Genomic DNA, 13847 nt, shown 5'->3' with positions numbered 1-13847 from the left:
AAAAGTTACCTCAAGCAAAAACTTCAAAATCAACAGACCAACAAAAAAAAAAAAATCAAACAAAAACAGATAGCAGCAGCACACATTCTAATTTCACACCAGCACTTCAAGTATAATCATATCAAATCAAGGAAGACATACAAAAATTCATCCAATCAAGGAAGCCACTATCTAATGTCTGAGAAATAAAATTAAAAAAAATAGAAAGAAATATAATCCAATAAAAATGCCCATTGCAATTGAACAGCCTTAATTTAACAAACTTCCATAACGATACAGAACAAAACAACTCAACTCAACTCAACAACCTAATGTCTCTTTTCAACCAACATATAGAAATCCAGAAAGAAAAGGGGTGTAAAACGATGAATTGCAAGCAAGAGCCACTACTCTACCAAGCACCCACGGATCAAACAAACCAAACACAAAACCCAATTTCACAATCGAGGATCAAACAAACTGAACAGAAAACCCAATTTCACAAAAAAAAAAAACCAATGGAAAAACCCAGAAATCCGAAACCCCCAATTCCCATCCAAAGACCACAACTTTAAACAAAACCTACAATAACCGAGCCCAGAAAAATTGAATCGAGACAATATTTCAGAAATTCGAAACCCCCAATCTCCTGCAAAGACCACCAACTTTAAACAAAACCCAGAATAACCGAGCCCAGACGAATCGAGACAATATTCAGATTCAGATGCAATCAGACTTGAGAATTAGGTGAGAGAATTACCGGATTAAAGGTTCAAACTTTGGAACCCTAGCTTGAAATTATCGGATTCAATTGGATTGACTAATAAGTACCTAGAACTGGAAAAGTTCAGAAAGTAGAAGAAAATTGAAAGAAATTGGAAAAGTTTTATATTTCATTGATTATCTAGAATGGCAACAGAGGCCAGTATATATAGGTAGTAGCAAAGCGGAAGGGAAGGCTGTCCAATTCTTCATCGACTCAGTACATAAAACAACAGAAAAACTGAAGTACAATACTGCTTTGAGTTATAGTTGGAACAGTAAAATGAATAGTGCAGGAGCTTTAGTATATAGTAAAAATTCAAGTTTACAAATAAACTATTCAGTTATAACTGCAGATGCGATTTTGATATAAAGAAAGAAAAAACTGCAGGCATGTGAAAATGGCCTGAAAAGTATATCACAGTGAGTGAAAATCAGAAATGCAAAGCTCATCCACTATATATTTAAACACACATTTACAACCAAAATCTTAGGATCAATCATATTATTCTCAGATATAAGAAAAATGGATCAAACAAAAAGAGAAACTGAAGAAAGAGAGCACAATCATTTGCATATTCATAATCTGCTAAATATAGACACAATTCGAACTGTTACAAAATCCATACCAGAATGCAAGACAACTGAAGAATGTGGCTGCAAACTGTTCCTAGAATCTGGAAAATAAAATGGCGGCTCATCAAGAGCAATCACAAAATGATTCAAAACCTCATTTCTTATCATCAACTATTCCAATCCTTCACCCATCAAATACAACACCCAGAAAGAATTTCAAATCACATTCTCAGAAAGTCACAAATAACTTCCACTTGTCCTATTTTAAAGCGAGAAATATACTTAAATGAGAAAAGGCACAGAATACTCACGGATCAAACAAGAGCCACTACTCTACCAAGCACCCACGGATCAAACAAACCAAACACAAAACCCAATTTCACAATCGAGGATCAAACAAACCAAACAGAAAACCCAATTTCACCAAAAAAAAAAAAAACCAATGGAAAAACCTAGAAATCCGAAACCCCCAATTCCCATCCAAAGACCACAACTTTAATAAACAGTGTTGAGGAACAGTTGAATGAACAGTTGCTAGAATACCTTTGGTAATTAATAATCTATCAATATTTCATTTCTATTTCAATTTCAGCTATACTGATGTTATGAAGTACAAATGTGGAAACAGATTATCAATTGAATCTAATTATTACAACAATACTGGAAAAAAAAAGGACCAATCAGCATAATACAAACATTTTATAATGAAAAATGTTTGTGTATAGAGACTATTGCAAGCAATTGTGAAATAAATCTGATTTAATTGTTCATGTAATCTCAAAATTACTCATACATTAGATTTCTTACCAAACTTAGGCTAAAGAGGATATAACAAAATAATAATTGATAAAAGTTTTTAAGTTACCAAAATTGATAAAATCATTTCATTGAAAATTGCTCATATCTGCAATCCCTACTATCCAAACCAAACTCAAATGTATAACAATCATTCATTCTTTGAATTAGTTTCACTCCAGATATATACGATCACTATAGTTACAATTGACTATCTGTCTGATATATATAAGACACTTTGCTCAAATGTCAACCACTTTATCATACTATCACTTTCTTCAATAATGAGAGATAGCACATGACCTACAACCACCTTCAAGCAGTTTATTTCCCCTACTACTCTTGCTGTGTTGTAAGGAGAGGGTCAGTTTGGAGGTAGCCTTTTGTTGTTGGAGACTGAAATAGTCACAACAGAGTGACACAACTTGCAACCCTTTAACAGATTCCTAGTAGCAACAGTAACATAAATTCTTTTTGTTTTTTCTTTTCTTGTTACACTACTAGAAAAAACACATACAAGGACACATAATTTATGTGGAGTCCTTGAAAGTTTTTAAGGACACACGGCTTCAAATTGAGCCTTTTTTAGCGGGTGGACAGTTTTTAACGACACCCTAAACCATTTATGTCGTGTCCTACTATTGGGCTCTAAATTTGAAATCCAATTGAAATAAAAAAAGGCAGAGCTGCAGTACTTGGCGTTTTCGACTCCCTCCCGAAATTTCACTTCCCTCCTTCTCCATTTTCGACTTCCCTCCTTCTCCATTTTCGGCTTCCGTCTTCAATTGAAAACCTCACCAATTAGAGAAAAGATGTTTCATTCACTCTCTTTTCAGTTTTTAGTTGTAATAGAAAAAAGGAAAGAAACTGGAGCTGAAAACAGATTCGATCTGTTTCGATTCGGTGGAGGCGGCGGTGACTATTTGAGTCAGTTAAACTCGTAGTGAGGTTACTCGGTGTGAGATATACTCTGGGTCGACAAATTCTGACAAGAATTTCAATTCAAGGTGAGGTTATACGATCAGAGGTTACTCGATCCCAAATTTCTTTTGGTTTTGTTTTGTGTTTGGTTTTGCTACTGTTGGGTTCAATGTTCTGTATTTGGTGACTTCCAGCTATTGTTTTGTACTCTGGACTTTGGCAATGGTGTACCTGTGAAAACTTCGGTGGAGCCTAAAGTATCTGAGGAAGGGCTTCTTGATGCTATTCAGCAGGATTACTTCTCATCTGCCTCCATAGAGGTAGTGAAGACAGATTATCGGTACTTTGAATTTTGGATTTCCTTGTTTTAAAATTAAAAGTGGGTTTGGTTTGAAAGAAAGCCACCAGTCATTGTTAATGATTTTATAGCTAGGCTCTGTCAAGTTATCACATTACCACTTTCAGAAATTGTATCGTATCAATAATCTGAATTTGTATTTAGTTAACCTTCTTTTTTTTTTTTCTCTTCTTTTCAGAGTTTTGAATTACCTCTTACGGAATCAAAGGGGGTTGGGTCTGAAGGAAAGCCACTAGTCATCATTGATGATTACATAGGCTGCAGTAAGGTATCACATTGCCTGTTTTCCTTTTCCTGAATTAAAAGAGGCTTGGTTTGTAGGAGTTTAACATTAGTTTAATAACTAAGAACTTTTGGAAATCTAATGGTGATGGTTACTTTACGATTGGCTGATAAAAGGATCTGTTTTTGTTTGTTCCCACTTTTGGAGGCCAATATAATTTTGTTTTTATCTGTTTTTTGTTAGTAGTTTCAGCATTTGTTAAGGTGAAAGCTCAATATGGGATTTTTTGATGGATTGCCAGTGTCTCGAGACAAGGAAGTAAGTTCTATTTTTTCTCCGACAAATATTTTTTTTTTATCTGTGAGTATGGCGGTTTAAGTTGTTTGGATGCCGTTATCTCTTGTTGTAAGATATTCATATATGAATGGTTTGCGTAAAATATGTTTCAGATAGTTAAAAAGTTTGTTCTGTGCCTTAGTCCCAAAACTTCAAAGTTAATATAATATGTTGAGCTATTGTTGCCAGCTTATGTCTTTGATTGCCACTTCAGTTCTCATTTCAGTATAGTTTGATTCTGATGTTATGTCAACATAGGACTACCATTTTATGCTGGACATGATGACATGACTTTGACATCTTGATTCAGTTTCACACCATTCAACAATGTAATAACAATTCCTTGCATTAATCTTCTTTGAACAAAACCAATAATTGCATTTAGTCTGATTCCATTTTGTTTGGGAGATCAAAAGACGAGGTTGATATGCATGGTCTTCATTAATTTGAAGCTTTTATACTATTTCATTGCATGGTCTTCAACATAGGACACTTACACATTGTGAAATTCACCCGTCACTTATATTGGGTGTTTGAGCATCAAGTATACCATTTCCTAATCATAATTAGGTATATTTTCTTTTACTGGTTTACATGTTATACTAATTTGTACCATCTGTTATTTTGTTTGGTTGCTCCTAATGAAAGACCCTTTTTTTTTTTGGGTAAACAGTCCACGTAATACATATCAATCCGCCATGGGAAAACAAGCTATGGGAATTTAAGTCACTAACTATCAGTTCCGAATGGTGTGCTTTGGTTCTTGTCATTGTAAATTATGTATTGCATGTTGTTGTATGTTACAGTTGACTAGAAAAAAAAAAATTTAACTCACCTTGTTGGTCCACTCACGGTACACTGGCTCATGTTCAGTACTACCCTAGCCTCAGAAGCCGCTTGTCACTACACGAGCCATGGAGCATCTTCCCTTCAGGCAACTTCCAGCTGGAATTGTAAATATCTCTCTTTCTTTTAGTTTCTCATTTCTTTTCTTTGGACATCTAGACAGAGCAAATACGATGGTGAAAATTTGTTTTTGGAGTACTTTATGTTTTTGCTACTACTGCTTATGTTATTGCTGGACGCCATTCTAAGATTTGATACGGCTTTCAGGGTATGTGACATGGTTCTTATGATAAATTGGATGATGATGGTCTTGCACCTCCTGTAAGTACATGGGAATTTGTTTACTTTCTTACCTGGTACCTTAAACTATATTTTCTAACCAACTTTCTTTTTTATAATCACCTTAGGGTGAGGATGTTATCATAAGGAAGACCAATCTCATTGCTCCTGAGGAGGCTCAGCGGCAAGCTGCTTTGTGGTACTCGCGATGTGACCATTGTATAAGCTTACGGCATAGTGAAACGGGATTATGGACCAGGTAAGCTTTATTAAAATGACTCTTCTCTTATGTTTGAAAAATTTATCTCCAAATAGAAAACTGTGTCGTCTATTTCCTAGACTCGAATATAATTTGACCTAATACAATGTTGAATATCCAAACCTCCCAAGTAGATGTGTCTTGCACTATATTATTACCCTCCTTTATCCATTTATGCATCTTTCAACACTGAAACCTGCTTTTTGCTTTATACTTTGTATCCGGTTTAGTGTGTTATCGTAATGCCTATAACATTTCATTGAAATTAGAGTAGTTTAGGTTAGGTTTTTATTTTTGTTTTGGTTTCTGGTCAGAGTTGTAGTTGATCTGTTTTTTGTTCATTAGTTAAGTTGTTTTTCGTTCTTCTGTGGGTAATGACCCCTGCTTCCCTATCTTCAAGTGACTAATTCATTGTTTGTAGGGCAAAGTTTGTGTGAGCTTTAAGTTTCACATCAGTTTTTGGATATGAGCAGTTTCAAGGTTACCTGAACTCGTGATTGAAGATATTGGGAATCAGATTAAGCAACTACAAACCTACAAGATGTAGTAGATTGAACTACTTAACTAGAATTGTTGAATTGTAATTTGTTACACTTCTTTCTTAAAGATTCTATATTTATGGCAATCATTTTGCATGCTAGGCTGCATTTTTGACATTTGTTATCAACTGATTATAGAGTACGGTAGCACATGTGGAAGTCACCTAAATTGTTTGTGCAGTTGGATATAATTCATGTATAAGATTATGATTTGCTTAGTTTTCTCAGGTATAGCTGCACCAGCTCCAGGACAGGCGTATCTTTTACTTCCTGCTAATTCTCCTCAATTCACCAGCAGTTCGATAAGTGGTAAATCAGAAAGGTCACATCTTGAGGTAGAGGTCATCCCTGTGTTTATTGCATATATGTGCATTATATTATGGTTTTATATTAGTCTTTATGGAGTATGCAGGTGATCCTTAGATTGCAGCAGGACTAAGAGATGCTATTGCTACTTAAGTGGCAGGTTCTAAGTCTAGCCTTGCAAGTTATTATCTTTGCTCTCTAGAGGTATTTTCCCTTATAAAGTAGATTTATTTGTTAACGTTGACACTGGTGGCAGAGAGTTAGTACCTTATGCTCAATTCAAACAAATGAATATCTACCTTACATGTTCTGTTTTAAGCCAACACCCTTACAGATTCTTCTTAGTGTGTACTAGTGCATTCATTAAAGCCTTATAGATCTTCCTCTATTTGTTATTTCAGGTCAATTATATGTACTGTTGTCTTTGATTAGTTGTGCACATGCTTACTGGGTTGCTTTTTTGTTTAATGTAATATTCACTAATGCTCATCATTTCAGTTTAAGGAAAAAGACACACTCAGTTTGTTACTGGTTGCATGTTTTGATTAGTTGTAGCCCGATCATTTTTGTGTACTAGTTGTTTGGATCAGTTTTAGCTCAATTCCAAGTGTTGCTTGCATGCTTTGATTAATTGTACCTCAATTTTGGTCCAACTGGTTGTTTTGAGATAGTTGTACCTCATGCTTGTGTACTGCTTACATGTTATGATTAATTGTGATTGCTTACTAGCAAGTTGATTCTTAATGTGGTCATAAACTTTTTATTGTAATATTCATTATATAATAATGTAATAAATATATCTATTGATCGATCATTTCAGTTTGAGGGAAAAGAGACATACACTCAAGAGGAGATTGATGTAGTTCGAGTAGAGTGGGCAGAGCAGGTTGATGGATATATCCAAGATGAAGTAAAATACTAGCACATATGCAAGTACGTATATTTCTTATTTCTGGGTATGAATTGAGTTTTATATGTAGCAACAACTAGCTTTGAATTATGTGTCTTACGATCAGTAGTAGTAGTACATTAATTCTGGATGTTGGACTTGTTGTTTTTGCAGGTATTACTTGTTTTGGATGGTATGAATTCAGTTATATATGTAGCAGCAGCAGCTAGCTTTGACTTATGTAGCTAGCTTCAAATTAGTCATAGTAGAACATTCTGGCCATGTTGGACTTTTGGTTTTTGCAGGCTACTTCTTTTGGATCTTAGACATGTATTAAGGAATGTTCTATATATATAGACTTGTTTGATGTGTACTCGCTGTTATGCGCGCACTTTTTATAATATGAGATCGTTTCCCTTACGGATTTAATACTTCGAGTACATAATTTGTGTGTCCTTATATAGAAAAGAGGACACATTTGATAGTGTATTTTGTGTGACCTCTTATAGATTTAAGGACTCTATTTTCAGAGTTTTTAGGACACAATTTATGTGTTCTTGTATAAAATAGAGGACACATTTGGGAGTGTTGGTTTTGTGTCCTCTCATACATTTAAGGACTCCATTTCCAGATCTTTTAGGACACATTTGTGTGTCCTCGTATAGAAAAAAGGACACTTATTTCATAATATAAGGATGCAATTTAGGTGTCCTCTTATGGATATAAGGACACCTCGTCCAAAGCTATTAGGACACATCAACTGTGTCCTCGTATAGATAAGAGGACACATTTCCGGTGTCCTTGTTTCGGACTTACAATGACTCCCGGATAGAGGACTCTTTTTTAAAGAGTCCTTGTATGTATTTAAGGACACGGTTTCAATGTCCTTAAATCATGTTTTTGTAGTAGTGTTAGCAGACCTTTAAAACTGAAAGCAAAACTGATTTTAATTTATCTTAAGGTCCCTGGAACATGAAGCAAAGGTCCGCCACTCGAAATGCAAGTTTAATGCATTTAGTCATGACAGTGGTAGTATGCTCATTTCAATATTGTCATGCTTACTGGTAACTTTTTTCCATCAAACTGATCATTAATTGACCCCTGTTTTCAAATAAATTCATCTAAAAGCAGTTTTTTTTTTTTTTAAACGAAACATTAACAATGGGGATTTAGAGATAGGATCATTGCTGGGTAAAGGAAGGCCCTTAGTTTATTAACGGTTGGTTTAGCTGGGTGAAGAGGCTCTTCTGAATCTAGGTAGGTCCTATGCTCCATTCTTATTTGAGAGCTCACTTGAGCATCTCAAACACAATAGTGGCACTGCTATTATAAGTTCAAACCTTTCACACACAGTGTTTGGCTCCAGTTTTGTAGCAGCTGGTCAACAGTCTCTTTTATGCGCAGGCGTGCTAGCACAATTCGGGTGCGGTCGTCGGGGGTGTCCCTTGACCTGACTTCTGTCGAGCGATTGTAGACGAGGAGAGCACCAACCTCGTCGCGAGATTCTTTATGCCTTGTGGTGAGGACTTTGCTGTAGTTTCTTCTTGTTCACACAATCGATACTCAATATTGTAGATTGAGCAGCGCGAAATCACCGGGAAGTATTGAGATCTTGCTAAAGCGTGACTTTAGCTTGGCTGGGTTGCTAGGGCGTTAACCTTGCTTGGCTGGTTCTGTAACCGTTGTGGTCGCAGCACTACCGTCGGCACCCGAGGAGACTAGGACCGAAGTACGTTGACAGAGGGTTTGGTGGCACTGAAAGTCGGCTTCTGAGAAGACTAGGACTAGGAGTGTGATCACCGTAAGAGAAAGAGAAGGAGAGGAGTTGCTCTAGAGAGAACTTAGATCATCTTAGAGATGTTGTTGTTGTGAATGTCTCTTGGTGTTGGTGTTTGGTCGTGGTACTACAATCGGCTCCCAAGGAGACTAGGATCGAAGCACTTTGACAGAGGGTTTGGTGGCACTAATAGTCGGCTCCTGAGGAGACTAGGACTTAGAGTGTGATCACCGATAAGAGAAAGAGAAGGAGAGGAGTTGCTCTTAGAGAGGTTGCTCTAGAGAGAACTTAGATCATCTTAGAGATGTTGTTGTTGTTGTGAATGTGTGTGTTAGAATGAGAGGAGAAGGTGTTTATATAGGGAAGAAAAAGAAGAGTGAAATGATGAGTGGAAGAAAAATAATGAAAGTGGAGTATGAAAGTGATTTGTAAAATATGGAAAAGATAGAGAAATGATGAAATGAAAGCAAAGCATGAAGGTGCAGAAACATGGAAGTGATGATGATCTATTAAAGAGATTGTAGAAGAAAAATATATCCAAGGAAAAAGAAAAGCACCTAGCTTTCTTCATGTGGGTAGGAAACATGAACATGTGAATATTGAGCTGGTTTTAGGTCAGTCTCTGCCCCTTTATTCCTTCAATTATTTCTCCAACAAGACTTCAGTATAAGCCTTCGACTTCTTCATATGAAATTATCCACCATGAGTGTAGATTACTGTGGTAAAATTTCAGAATTTATTTCCATGTGGTTGGGCCGGAAATGCTGCTGGACCTCTTACAGGTCCAGTTTTCCAGTTTTGCTTCTGTAGAAAATTGGGCTGATTGTTTGAAGGCTTTCCACTCAAAAATATCTCTGGAACTCTTCATAAGAAATGATCCTTGGGATGTCTAGTATTAATTTGGAAAGTTTCAGCTCATTTCGATTTCATTTGGTTAGTCTGCCGTCCCTCTTTCCTTGTTTAGCTCGGTTTCTCCTAGCCGAAGTAAGAAAATGTGCTTAAGTTGACTTTTCATTTCCATGCTTCCATCATTTCCTTTTCTTACAGCTCGCATAATTCTCCATAGTAGGCTTTATTTAGCCTCTAAATAATATATTTCGAACTTGTCGACAATATATAGCTTGAGCCACTGACATTGGCTCAATTTTTCCAAGACGTGCCTTGTCAGGCCAAAATGCTCATTTTGGGTCCAAACATTGCCCCCCAGACCTCGAAGTCAAAGGTCTTCGTCTTGACTGAAGAGGTCTTGAATCAGCACTACTCTTATAATGTTGTTGCTCCAAAGCCACTTGTATTGGCTTGACTGTTTCCACATAGGCCTCTAAATAGGCCATAAAGCTTGAATGCCACTAGTGAATTGCCTTTGTCATGAACTGACGCTTTCTTTGCCAACTTTATTGCCCCCCATGGATCTGATGTCTGGTATGCCGTGAATTGATGAAACTTGGACAGGTTTTAGGAGATCAGAACTTTAGCGTGCCCCCCATGCGAAGGAGACTGCTTTTGATCGCGAATGAGGATCCTTCTCTTCCTTGGTGGTTGCTTCGCCATGTGTATAGCAACAAGTATCTGCCTTGTTCGCTGGCTCTCTGTTGATTTTCTCAAATGTAGGGGGTTGGAGCCGCTTTCCTGACTTGATCAAGGCCTATAGTACTTGGCGACATAAGATGCAAAATAGCAAACTATTTGCTGTCATTTAATCCTTCGCGAGTCTTATGCCGAAGAGGATGATTGGATCATGGCTATCGACATCATTACGTGTGACCAAGTGAAACCACCACACTTACTGCAACTTTAGCATCTAAAACCGCATTGGTTTTAATCATGTTTTAATTAAAAAACATCAGGCCGCTATGCTGGCCCTGCCGTGGTAAGAAAAGGTGGAATATCTTCATTAGATGCGATTCTCAAGATGAAATAATGACTCATTAGTTATCAACCAGGGCCACTCACTGGCCCAACTAATAAATTAATCTCCAAAATATCTGAGCTATAAATCGAGGTGTAATGGAGAAGTATCTTCACTGTCGCCTTAAATGCGATTCTCAAGATGGAATAATGACTCATTAATTATCAACCAGGGCCACTCACTGGCCCAACTAATAAATTAATCTCCAAAATATCTGAGCTATAAATCGAGGCGTAATGGAGAAGTGATCCTTGCAACCTAGAAATGGCATCCAAGAAACCATTCGTTATCGATCAGGCAGATGAAATCACTGAGAAAGCCGCATTCAACTGGCGGACTAACATGAGTATTTGATGTAGACGTCAAACCGGAGAGGAGAGAAGCCGACTGATGGGCTTTGGTGGCGGTGATAGTCAAGCGAGTCTGGGTCCCACACCTCGCGATCGTTTGTCAGATGATGCTATAGCCTATTATGGGCTTCCCATCCGCCGTCCCATAGCGGCTCTTCGGCAAGTGCCTGGCGATTTTAGCAGTTGGGGACCAAGGAGGAAAGTGGGCTTCTGGCCTACTGTCACTCCCGAGGAAAAAGTTTGGTATCAGGAGGTCCGAGCGAGAGATTTGGACTGATGGGACGCGGTGGGTATCACCCAAACCATCGATCTATGCTTCTGTCTTCCCCATAATACTAGCCCTGCACCGCTAGCCGCCGCTCTTTGCTTCTGGAACACCTCCAGCAATTCATTCGATTTCTGGTTTGGGCAGATGAGCATAACTCTGCTGGATGTTCTTACCATCACGGGGTTGCCCATTGACTTTGACCCCTATGTGCATGGTCAATTTGATGGCATTCAATTTTCTTTGAGAATGGATATGGCTGGTCGAGGGCATCACAGAAAATCCTACCCATTCTGGCGCGACTATTACTGCACCTAGCGAGACCATACAGGAGGTATCACATTCCTGGAATTTTGGCTTTGCAAATTTATCTTTTGCACTTCTTCCAACAAACCTACTGGGCCCTGGAATTCTCTGGCCACTGCTCTCTACAATGGTATTTGCGTTGGCCTTGGGCAACCTGTATTGGGTGCGTTATATCGTTCCCTTTATAGGGCCGTAATGCGCCCCTTCGATACCGACATTAGTGGTCCTTTCTGGATTCTTGCCTTTTGGCTGCAGATTTATTTCCCTCGCCTCCGTCGCGATGATATTCCAAAGGAACCTCCAGTCGATTCCCTTTTGGGGATCTGGCTTTGCCGCAATGTAAGGTATCAAGCTCCTCCCTACTCCGAGTGTTTTATTTACTTGTACTTGCTGGGAGAGATGCCGGACCCAAAAATAGTCCTTTCTAGGCGTTTCCCTCCTCCCCTTGACGATGGCTTTCTACCCAATGGACGGGATCATAGCGAAAGAGCCCTCCTGGCCTTTCGTCGCGCCATCTCCTGCTTGGATATTCGTCTTACCACCGACTGCGTAAGTTATGAGCTCTATGCCCCTAACCACTTCGCTCGCCAATTTGGGTTGGCCCAGTTGGTACCCTGGCCTCTGGTTGATTCTGCCAATTATTACACCTCTTGGCGGAGATTAGCCCCACCTGGGTCTGCCCCCTTTCAGAGTCAGTTTACTTTGATAGTGATTCCCCCTTGGGTCAGAGCGCTATACCCCCTCAACGATGTCGATGACGACTATGCTGATTGGTGGAAAGAAGTGTCAGTGAACGGTTAGGACCTGCCATATGACGAACTCTTCGTCCTGATCTTTCGTGGCATGAGTAGCCCTGGTCCGGAGGACCGCGAGATTCTTGAGCGCTTCTCCAAACCTGCAGAACAACCCCCGCGATCTATTCTACCTTCTCGCTCATTGCGTCCAGGGATACAAATCCACGAGGCTAGGGAAACAGTAAGTTTTTGTCTTTCTTCACCATTCCATTTCCTTGTGTTGATTTTCTCGTTCTTATTCCTGAGTGTGTTTTGCAGCAAACTACCCGGAGCAGGACAGCCTCTGTTCAGGTCGGGAAAAAAAAGGCAATAGCAGAGGAGACTTCTAAGGGAGAGTCTTCGCATGATGAAGATCCTGCTGAGGTAATTTGGTTAAGAACGATCCCAAACTTGTATATTTGGTGCTTCTCCCCTTTTGAGTTATGACTCTTTTCTCGTACAGGCCACTGCTGTCTTTGCTTGCAAACGCGATCGAGCTCAACTCGTCGAAGAGAGTTTTGAAGATGATGAACCTCTGGGAATGCAACTGGTAAACTCCGACCCCGTCTTATCCTATTTAAATTTTGAAATCTGGGCAGGATTTTCACTATGTATCTTTTGACGGGTTCGTCAAAGGACCACTGATCCCTCTCGCCTGAGCGAAGCTGGACCCTCAGCCACTGCAGAAGAGCCAATTATCTCGCTAGTTCAAGCATCAACTAACCCTGTGGCACCTCTCCCATCTCCCACTATAGAGCATCTGCAAGGTCCTACCATTCTAATAACGATCTCTGATGACAACTCCTCGGAGGATGAAAGCATGGAAAGCCACTCTGAGACTTCTACCGCTTATGAGGAACTGATGACGACAGAGATTCTCGCGGCACTAGAGGTTCAAAAGGTGAAAGAGGCGAGGCCTCTTCCTCTTGGTGACCACGTACCAGATATCGACCGGACAGCTCGAGAGGTAAGCCACTGTTTGGCCATTACTTTCCATTTCCCTTTAGATCCAACCCTGCTATCTGACATTTCTGAATTTGACTAAGATTCTGTTTGTACCGAGGAGGTGGCTGCAAATGCTGCTGGTCTTATCGGTGGGACAGTCGCCCCAGAGATGGAAAATGATACTAACGGTGGTGGTGCCCCCCAAGTCTCGCAAACAAATGAGACAACCGTCGAAGCTGAGGGCTCTGTGCTTGAATCTGCTCCACTTGCCCATGGTGAGCCGCTAGTTGAGTTTCCAGATTCCCCTGAGGCTGAAGGGACAGACCAACCTGTTGAAGATGAAGAAACTAAGGAAGCTGTCCACCCTTTTGCATTGGTGGTTCGTGATCCTGTGGCGCCTCTGCCGCCTCCTCCTCCTACCAGATAAAAGAGATTGATGAGGGTGTTGGAGGTA

General features: G+C 39.4%; 1 protein-coding gene across 1 annotated transcript in view; it reads right to left on the bottom strand.

Annotated features, from left to right (window-relative positions):
• The window catches only part of LOC112164813, a 33370-nt gene that overhangs the window by 2965 nt on the left and 16558 nt on the right, over window positions 1–13847 (bottom strand). The gene's annotated exons all lie outside the window — the stretch shown is intronic.

The sequence above is a fragment of the Rosa chinensis genome, chromosome 5 (assembly GCF_002994745.2).
Source record: "Rosa chinensis cultivar Old Blush chromosome 5, RchiOBHm-V2, whole genome shotgun sequence".
In the NCBI taxonomy this organism is placed as follows: domain Eukaryota; kingdom Viridiplantae; phylum Streptophyta; class Magnoliopsida; order Rosales; family Rosaceae; genus Rosa; species Rosa chinensis.
This window is presented reverse-complemented; position numbering and strand designations above follow the sequence as displayed.